Raw genomic sequence first — 10,707 nt, 5'->3', positions numbered from 1 at the left:
CAGTCGATCACAAATGATGATTTTTAACTGCAACCGCTGCCCTCTGTCATTCAAATAATTGCAGTAGATGGGATCTTCATCTATAAGAGTGAATAAAACTTGCTTAGACAAATCCAAATGAAACCCTGCGGCTCGTGATGACACATTAATGTCCTAAGACACGAAACGATCGGTTTGTGAGAGAAACCGAAAGTATTTATATCATTTTTTACCTCTAATACACCACTATGTCCAACTCCGTTCAGCTTCCTGTTAGTGAGGTCTGATCGCGCTCTGACAACGGAAGTGATGTCTCGCGCTCATTGAAGTATATGGGCGAGACATCACTTCCGTCTTCAGAATGCGTTTTTTGACCTCACTAACAGGAAGCTGAACGAAGTTAGACATAGTGGTGTATTAGAGGTAAAAAATGATATAAATACTTTCGGTTTCTCTCACAAACCGATCGTTTCGTGTCTTAGGACATTAATGTGTCATCACGAGCCGCAGGGTTTCATTTGGATTTGTCTAAGCAAGTTTTATTCACTCTTATAGATGAAGTTCCTATCCACTGCTATTATTTGAATGACAGAGGGCAGCGGTTGCAGTTAAAAATCATCATTTGTGATCGACTGAAGAAAAAATGTCACCTACATCTTGGATGCACTGGGGGTAAGCAGATAAACATCAAATTTTCATTTTTGGGTGAACTATCCCTTTAAAGGGTTAGCTTACCCAAAAATGAAATTTATGTACAGAAATAAGCAGAATTGATTACTAATTGGATTATATTGCGCTAATAGAAATTGACAGTTTTTGAAAATTATTTATTAATTTTTTGTTATAAAATCAAAGCCATAAATCTAAAATCAAGCGTTAATGTCAGTTCTGGCAGGTCATGTCAGTCAAGCTCGCATCAGCTGACTCCCAGGTGACTCACGTCTACCTATAGGAATACGACACCTATCACAGCATCCAGATATAAGCTCCTCAGTACTCTAACTCTATGCATTTATCAATTATATAAACGATAGTGGTCCTGACAGAACAAATCATGTTCTAAATTTAAGGTTGATATCTCAAAAAAAAAAAAGCAAACAGCAAAAGCTCCACTGGTAAACAGCAGTGGGATTAGTTATTTGCAGTACCGTATAATTTCTCTCTCAAATATTATACGCACACAATTTTTATTACAATTATTTTAATTAGTTCTATGATTCAACAGAAGCAAAAAACAGGAAAAAGCAATTATTTGCTTTATATGCCAAACCTGATACAATCTGGAAAAGAATAGCAAATCAGTCATTGTTAATTTCCTCCTTGACAACAGACTGTAATCAGTGGTGTTGTCTAGTGTGATTTTTCCCTCCCAGCCTCATACTCACCCGTCCCAGAGCGACACCCCATCAGCTCCTCCACACTCACTAATGCATAGAATGCATCTGATCTAGGCTGTTATTGAGAGCATTCTGAAAGACTGCTTATGTGTGTTTTATCAACATGTCAATTTATTATAATCAACAAAAGACTTTAACAGCCAATGACATTTACAGCTGAAGAGACTCTGGACTTTTCTACTGTTTAGTGTCAATCACCATCTAACTCAGCTGATGTTATATGATTACGGTCCCTGGAGCATATTTTATCAGCTGTCAAGTTTCAATGTACATTTAAGAGTGCAAGTTGCAACTATTATTACTCTCTAAAAAATGTTTGGTGAAAAACAACCCAAGTTGGGTTGAAAATGGACAAACCCAGCAGGTTGGGTTTTATTTAACCCAACTTTTGTGCAAAAAATTGCTGTGTTGCTTGCTTAAAATACACCCAAAATATGTTGGAAATGAACTTTTATTAATATTAAATGTAATAATTAAACAATAAACATTTATTAAATCGTTTATTATATATAAACGATTATATAATATATTTATTATATAAATGTTCACCTTTGATTATTATTGTTGCCTCTAGTAATTATGTGACTGATTTTCAATTTCCAACCTTTATTTTAAGCCAGACTGTAAGAACTGTGGACGAACCAGACAAATGAATCATTTAGATGATTCTTTCAAAACATAATTCTAATTCAGAATTGAGGTTCCGGCTCCGGTCCGTCTGCAGATAAAGCCAGGCTGATTACTTTTACGACACATGCTTGCTGATAGCAGAAGCGACATACCAAAGGGTCACCCAAGAAGACAGAGAGACAATCCAGACCCTTTTGTTTCCTTACTTCACAGGAGAGCCAAAGAGACTGTTGAACAAATAAATCTTCTTCAAAATTGTTCCAACAATTTTAACGGACTTATCAAACATCTTTTAACTACATACATTTTGCATTATGTGTCCACAAGTACTACCTGTAAACAGTTAGGCTTTAGAACACTCACAATTCGTGTAAATGCGTTAACTCTTGACTGAATGACTGAAAGTATGCCTTATTTGGACTTAATTTGATTCTTTCCCCCTTTCCTATATCCTGACTTGAATGAAATCTGTTTAAAATGTATTGTATTCCATTTAATAGCAGTTATGTTAAAATGGCAATCTGCTAAAGCAGAGACAGACCGGGATGTGACACTTATGTTTTATTGGGGGCAGAGGAAGGCCCTCTTGAAACAGGACAATGTCTGATTGGCCAAGACTCCTCAGAGGTGTGACAAACAACTAAGTTTAAATGATCATATTGCAAGATAGTGAATGGAGAGAAGTTGGTTAGTTAACGAGAAAGGAGTTGGTTCTGTTCTGGGAAAAGAAGCCAAGACAAGTACCAAGAACAATGGAGTGACAAGAAGAACAGACCAGCCGCTCATTCAAGCCATCCAACCTTCACTCACTTTTCTTTTCTTTACTTAATTTTCCTTTACCGCTGAAAGTCTCGTGTCCTACGTTTCGCCACAAAGTTCAACCAACGACTTTTGCCGCTTCAACTCCAGCGACAAAGAGACTTCCTTCATTGTTCCACACGGACCTGATCTGGACCAATCATCGACTTGGGAAACCCCTCTCTGCACGACGAGGGAAATTCACCTTTAAGTCAACGCAAGCAAGTACCTCCAGACCAAAACTGAACTGGTGCATAAATGAATGATTCATGGTTCGTTCTGGTCCTTGAAATGCATTGATAGGAATTTGGTTAATCAGATCACTCTCTCTCTCTCTCTCTCTCTCTCTCTTTCAAAACTCTTTCTCTCTCATTTCCTTCTTACTGCAACGCGTATGAATGTGTGTGTGTGTGTATGTGCGTGCCTTTGTGTTAGATTAGTTTGTGTTAGAATAAATAAAATCTCTTGTAGATTTTAAAAGGAAAGTGTCTTGTATTATGTGCTTTATGATTTAATGTCTTAAACTGTGATCAAGTTACCGTGCTCTAATCAGTGTTTTCACGATTGTTGGATATTTATATCCGTTACAAGAGCTTATTACGGCTCGAGCAAATGAACGCTGGACGAATCAGTTGCTCGGTCGTAATCTAAACAACTCTTTATAATTCCCTAAATATTTCATTTGAGCTAATTTTACTTCCTAGGGTGTTTTCCCTACAGTAATGGTGGAGGATGCGGGCATGAATAAACAAAGGTTATGAGCTTAAACCACTGTCAATTTAAAAGTGTGCATTTGATAATTCCAGTCAGAATATGTCAGACGATGCGCATTTTGGTCACTAATTGCTGGCTTGTTAGATGCTGATAAAGTGATGGCTTGAATTGACATCTCTATTGTAACTGAAAGAGTCTACTCTTGACACATTTTAGCATATGTTCAAATGGTATCAGTGTAAAGTTAATCTGATTTTAGCGAAGAAATCCTAATCTCAGTATTAGAGCGTAAGCCTGTGTTGACGAAGGAATCTCAGCTCAGCGGCATGTAAACTGTACCAGAATTGATTATTCTGCTTTGGTTGGAGAAATACCAATTGCAGTATTGCTTAACCTGTTTCTGATGAATGAATCTCAGTACAGTGTTATATAAATGTAGATTTGGGTAATGCTCCCCTGTTATAGTTAAGATTGATGTCATTCATCTAAATTTTGCCTGCACCTACAAGCATAGCTACCTTTTGACCAAAACTGTGTTTCACTCGCTGAAAGGAATATCAGTATTCATGCACAAGACGGACTTAACTATATATGCTTAAACAAGCTTTGACTTACAGAAAACTGTGTAATTACCCTTTAAACAAGTACAAGACGTTGTTTAAAGTAGAGAGAAGAGTTTACATGAGTAAAATTTGCAAATGCCAAAACATATTTGCATTTTACTGAATGTAATATCAAGTTTTTGAAAATCTGAAAGCATAAGCGTCACATTTTAACTCTATACGTAACTTGTTTGAAATGAGCAGACAGTCTCAATAAACTGTTTGAATTGCCCAAATGTGCATTGGTTCCCATGACAACGACTTGTCACAGGAAGTGCTAACTCATCACCCTGTGATGCCATATTGTAAACAAACCAGGCTAGGTGGCTAAGCTAACCTCACCTAGCAGCCCTGCACCTCAGGCTAAGCTAACTAATAGCTTCTACAGTTAGTGGTTAGCATCATTTACGTGAAGCCTTTAACTATAGCTTGTGTGTATGCAGTGTGAACTGATCTAAACCAATTTCCCTTAACCACATTCCTGGTTTTCTGATTTCTTTCTTTCCTTACCTTTAATTCTTCTCAGCTAATTTCACCTGCACTTAGGTGCATTTCTCCCTGAACACTGTTCAGCTAAATCTGCAGTTACTAGGGTGATTAAATCTAAATTTAATTACATGTAAACTGTTTAACTAAAGAAGAATTCTAGGATTTATTGAGATATTTCAATAACACGTTGACAACTTCTGGGAGGGACACACACATGGTGTGGTCCTGAACACGCTGCAGCTGTGACCAACTATAGAGTGATTTCCAAAGCTAATCTAATTGTTAATCACAAGTGCTATTGACTATTCCCAATACCAGGTCATTCTGCTGTTTTAATCACTTCTTTAAATATTTTATTGATTTTAATTATAATAGCAGTCAGCTATTTGTTTTTACTAGTATTATTTCTTTCATCTATGTGATTTATTTACATTTTCCTGTTTAGTCTTGTGTGGTTTAATTTCCCAATATAACCACAAGCAGCTAGACATACTCTCCTTCTTGATTTTGTTTATTTACAACAGTTGCTTCAATTTTATGAGCCAGTTACAAAGGAATCCGAATGATTGCTATGGCATAATTTTGAGCACCACTAATAAGCACAATCTAATAGGAAAGCTCTCCTCTTCCTCTCTCTTTCTCTTTTCCATTTGTTTAGAGGTCAAGCCTGTTGTGAGCCATCAGTAAGAAATACTAAGAAATAATCTGACCACAAGAACCATCTTAAGTCATTTATTAAAGCTAGCTGTATTTTATACACCTGGCTGCTCACTGTGCCTTTAGCCCTAAATTGTGTTTGATCTTGCAGTAGTCTCTTGCCCTTACTCTCACCACAAGCGTGCCTAAATGTTGCAGATGGTCAGCCTAACTGCCCAGATGGCAGACCAAAAGGACTGGCTATGTGTCGTGAGGAACACCCTCCTAACCAGTGCTGCTGAGCAATTACGGCACCAGAGCCAAAAGCAACTGGACAAAGATGGAAGAGAAGTAAAGGCAGATGACTCAAACCAGAGGTGTGATCACAATGATCTGACTGAAGTCAACTTTTTCTTGGCCCACATCCTCGCTGTTTTGAAACAGGAGGTGGACAACCTCAAACTCCAGATCACAGAGACTCACAAGGAGCTGATGCATGCTAAAAGCCACATAGACCAGCTAGAGATGGAGGCTCGGGACAGACACAAGGACCTGACAGAATAGAGACACAGAAGAAAAGAGAACTGAGACTCTCTTACCTGCAGCAAACAGAACCACTGCAGGAGAAACGTCTCACTTCACCGCATGGAGTCAGCAGAAGAACCTCCCCCAGCCAAGCACAGAGGTACAGAGGGGGAGGCCAAAGCCTTCTGCTTGACACCTTATCAGCCAATTTCCTGAAATCCTCTGCAGCTGCAGAAGGAGAAGGATTAATTCAGACAGACCCAGGTACCAGACCTACCACAGGGAGAAGCCAGGGATGGGAGCATCCTCTCCCTGCAGACACAGCAGGATCTCCAACAGCAGGCAGCCCAAGGACGACTGGACACGCCTGCATCGGACCTGCAGGAGCTTCTAACGCTAGTAAGATAGCTCCTTGAACAGTTCTTACCTGAGGAGTACTCAGAAGTAGAAGCTTCTGACCACTCACACAACACCAGCTCAGAGACCTGAGCTTGTCTACTGTCTACATCAACCGCAATGGAACGACCACCACTCCAGGAGACACATACAACCAGAGCCCATCACAGCCTTCCAGCCTTGTGTGCCAGTGGTGTGTCTGATCTTTCTACACCTTCAACGTCGCTCGCTGGTGTCCATAGAAAGAACAACAACGACCGAAAGGGGGGATGTAACGTCTGGACCAATCAGCCACACAATTATTCATTGTATTTAATGAATTACCCATAAACTCACTCTCCCTATCAAAGTTCTCTGAACTCATCCCCCTAAAACTGTAACCAGCATCCCAATGTTGCTAGCACACAGGCCAACCTAGGTGTCCTGTTACAGTTATATGGTACTTTTATGATCCAGAAGAATTCTGGAGAGACTAGTGACTCATTCTTCCTGAGAAGGACAAATAAACTCTCTTAATCCTATGTATTCTCTATATAACCACTTGGGAAATGTATAAACATGTATCCAAGTTTCCCATCTCATGACTTTCCTTTTATAGGCTTTATTCTATGTATTAATTCTCTCTTTTGAACTATTTTGGTATTAATGTTCCATAGTTGCAAATGTATAGTTAACTGAGATCACATTGGCAGCATGCTTGGTATCTACGGACTCCAACTTTCATTTCCTATTTGGTAATTTATGTCACATGTTACTAACTCTGTGACACATTAGTATTATAAGAATCTAGAAGGTTATTCTCTCATTCATCCAATCCAGTGTCTTATGCTAATATCTTGCTACAGAACAAAGACTCGTAAAACTTCCCTCTGAAAGGGGAACTCCTTATTGGCTCAGACACCTCAAGAGGGTGTGACATCTTCACCCCTTATATTCACTGATCACAAGGAACCCCCTCTCTTCCTGCTCGTCCTCCTCTTCTTCTCTGTTACTGATGAATGCTGACGTCAAGATGACGCTGTAAGAAGCTAGAAGCTTCTAAGGAACCCCAAGCTTGTGCCAGGCCTCGGCCTAGACCTTCCATTCACCAAAGATCCTCTGAATCCAACTGGTTCTCTTTCATCAAGACAATATCAGCAAAGATTCAACGGGAGCCTCCACAAATTGCATCAGGACAGTTTTAATTCATCTTGGAGAGACATGCAAGTATCAAACTTAATCTCATTATCGGATACATTGAGTATCCTTACCCCTTTTAAAGAAGGGCCTGTTAAAACTAAACTGATGGTTTGCTCAAGGCTGTTGATCTGCTGAAATGTCCAACAATGATGTAACCTCTTGCTTCCTGTACTCTGCTCTAGCTCTCTCTCTCTCTTGTTAAACTGTATGCATGTATGTGTGTGAATATTAGAGTAGTTTAAGTGTTTAGTCTAGTTAATAAAGTCTTGTTCATGTCACACGTAAGGTTGTCCGTGTTTTGCGCTCATATACGGGAGTCCCTATTCATGTCGGTCCTGACTACAGGCTTTTAGTAGAATAAGATTGTTATTTCCCATAACCTGGAAATGAACATTTCTTAGAATTAATAAACAATTAACACTGTGTGTTCATTGAACAACAGGTTAATTGATTGTAATATTAAGTTTATTACATTCAGTTAATTTTATTAACTGATTAAAATATTAATAATTAATTATAACTAGTTATGATTAATTATTCATATTTATTTTGAGCTAATTTGCTACAATTTCAATTAACTAACTTGCAATTCAATTCAATATCTGTTATTTTGGATATACTGTATATCAGGTACAGTATGGCAAATTTTCCCATACCCACATACAGTGCTCTAAATACAAAATGTTGGTGTCATTTTACATGAAACCCTTTGAAGTTACATAAAACACTGCTGAAAGTGATAAATATGATAGTATATGTTGTCTGTGCTGTAATAAACAGAAACAAAAAAAGAGTTGCTTTTTGCATTTTGATCAGTTTTATTCTTTCAGGAGACACAAGACTCTATAAGTTATAACATATATGGTTTATTACAATCTAGAACAGGATCTACATCCTCCAGATTTATATGACTCCTTATATGTGGATCATTTTTGTCACCTGTGTTGAGCTTCACTTGAGCATCACCTCAGCATCATCCTCTTCCTCCTGGAGATGCCCGCAGTGCTGCTGCTGCTGCTCACTAAACTTCAACAGCAACTGAAACAGAGAAATCACTGTTTATACACACCGTTTTTGAACTGTAATAATATCCAATTTGACAATATCAAAACGTAGATTTACAGAAATAATTTTATTCAAGCCTGCTGTGCCGTGCCATATCCTAAACATAGTTTTGACATTTTTTTTGTCAAATAATAGTTAATCAGATTGGTTGCTGTGCTTTCACATTTCAAATAATAATAATTCTATCAAAATGAGTATAAGCATTGTAAATACAGTATACATACCAAACGACGAATCCTCTCCTCTCTAGTGCGATCCTCTCCACTGCGTCGCTGGCCGAGGAAATCATCACTTTAGTTTCACTTCAAAGATCTTTTATCGATGCCACTGATGCTTTTCCCTTTCTAGATGTAATTATCAAAATCAAAACACTCCATAAACTATAAATCTTCAGTCCAAGCATCTTGTGTGTGTCAACTTGAACTAATCTGAGAGATCAGCCTCCTGACCTTGAAGTGTCAAATTTCTCAGTTTCTGAATGGACGGTAGGCTTGATTGGCACGTGTCTCTGCAAACACTGAGTTCTGGGCATGATTTATATACCATCATCAACATGTCCTCAGAAAATGATAGCACACTTTGATCGATGGTTTGGAGATCGCATGTTTCTCTGTTCTGTACATCTGTGACAAAACAGTTGATTATTTAGAAAAGGAAGCTCACAGAAACATGAAAATGGTCTTATTTGAAAAAAAAAAAAAATATCCTAAGCTAAAAGATGATATATAGAGAGTTTGTAGCTGTCTGAAGCAGCCCTTATCAAAGCCCTTATTCGAAACAGTGGGTGCCATGAACAGTTTTAAGGGGGGTGTGCAAGACAGGATTTTGGACCCCCTTCGTTCAGGATAATGTTTTTGTTTGTTTTTTGGACCTTTTATAAGAAATTGAAATTTATAGCATATTATTAGAGAAATTAGATTAGGTTATTATTGTGCTAATGCAAATAGCATAAGTTAAAGCACAAGTCTCGCTCAATATTTTGAATGAGGTTTTATTTTTATATATTTTTCTTTTTCATTTCAATTTTACGTAATTTTAGTAAATTTAAGCAAACTTAGTAAATGTAAGTTTTTTAAAAAATTTTTAAGTTTCAATTATTTTAGCACAGTTAAACTAATTTGAAATTAGAAATGTTATCTTTGAAACTAGCTGTAATATTTTTCTAATTTTCATTTCAGTTAAAGTATTATTTTATTTCAAGTAAAGAAAATGTTTTTATATTTTTAAATTTAGTTTCTGTTTTTTTTTTATTTTTTTTTAACTATAATAGCCTTGCCTCCAAATGCACAATGATGTTTCACTTTCTATTTACAGATTTTAATGTTTTACTACAGTGCTATTAGTTAACAGGCCTGGGGTCTCATTTATAAAACTGTGCGTAGGATCCCTACTAAAAGTGTACGTACGCGCAAAAGCTAGATTCTGCGTACGCACAAATCCCTTTATAAATCCCAGTCAGCGGAAGATTGTGCGTACGTAGATCTCCACCCTGTCTCCTCCCCGAAATAACCATATATGGAGCTTACGACACCTAGTTTTACTATGCATAACCGCATCTACATATCATTTCCATACACGTTCCCAACCACGTGACACCATGGTTAACACCGTCAAAGGTACAAGACATTGGAAAATATTAGATATGGACTATAAATGCCATTTGTGCCACACATTTTGTTGATAAAGATAATCCAATATCCTCTTCATGTTTTAGAATAAATATATCAAAATATCCATAAAAACAAAATTGTATAAAATACTTCAGATAAAGGTTTTAGAATAGAGTTGATTCATTCATTTCCACTGGCCACATAGTATTTAAATAGTTTTAAACAATTCAAATCAAATTTATGCAGTTTTGCTGATAAGGTGAACATATATTTTAGGAAGTTTATAGGCTATTTTTAGTGGAAACAGATCGGACTACTTATTTATTGCAGTGTAAATACAATTGTCTGACTCAGCGCGTCACTGACAAAGTATTTTAAAAAAGAAAACGTGCAAATCTTACCATTTTCCTCAAATTATATTCTTCAAATGGTAATTATTTGAAGATCCTTCACTCGAACATGCAGCTGTGGTTGTACAGTAAGATATTATTGGACCTATTCAAGCTGGACAACGGACCGTTTGACCACCGAATCCAGCAGTGTCTTCCATAATATCTAAGTTAAGTGTGCATCACTGATCGTCATTCTCGAAAATATATTTTGTCATAACATCTGCAGTTTAGTTTAAAGAGGAATTATTGTGCTTCCAGCGCTCCTCGCTGTCATAAAACAGCGTGTCACTGGAAA

At 37.3% G+C, this 10,707-nt stretch overlaps 1 protein-coding gene across 2 annotated transcripts in view; it reads left to right on the top strand.

Moving 5' to 3' along the window:
- The first annotated feature begins 7,145 nt into the window (after positions 1 to 7,145).
- LOC137033595 (endoplasmic reticulum chaperone BiP-like) overlaps positions 7,146 to 10,707 on the top strand; it is a 44,618-nt gene continuing 41,056 nt past the window's right edge. Inside the window, exon 1 of one of the 2 annotated variants that reach the window (XM_067405608.1) lies at positions 7,146 to 7,372. The gene's annotated coding sequence lies outside the window, so the exon portion shown is untranslated. The remainder of the gene's footprint in view (positions 7,373 to 10,707) is intronic. The other variant, XM_067405607.1, reaches the window with a different exon arrangement.

The sequence above is a fragment of the Chanodichthys erythropterus genome, chromosome 13 (assembly GCF_024489055.1).
Source record: "Chanodichthys erythropterus isolate Z2021 chromosome 13, ASM2448905v1, whole genome shotgun sequence".
NCBI classification, from domain to species: Eukaryota; Metazoa; Chordata; class Actinopteri; order Cypriniformes; family Xenocyprididae; genus Chanodichthys; species Chanodichthys erythropterus.
The sequence above is the reverse complement of the archived record's forward strand: the minus strand, read 5'-3'. Positions and strand labels throughout refer to the sequence as shown.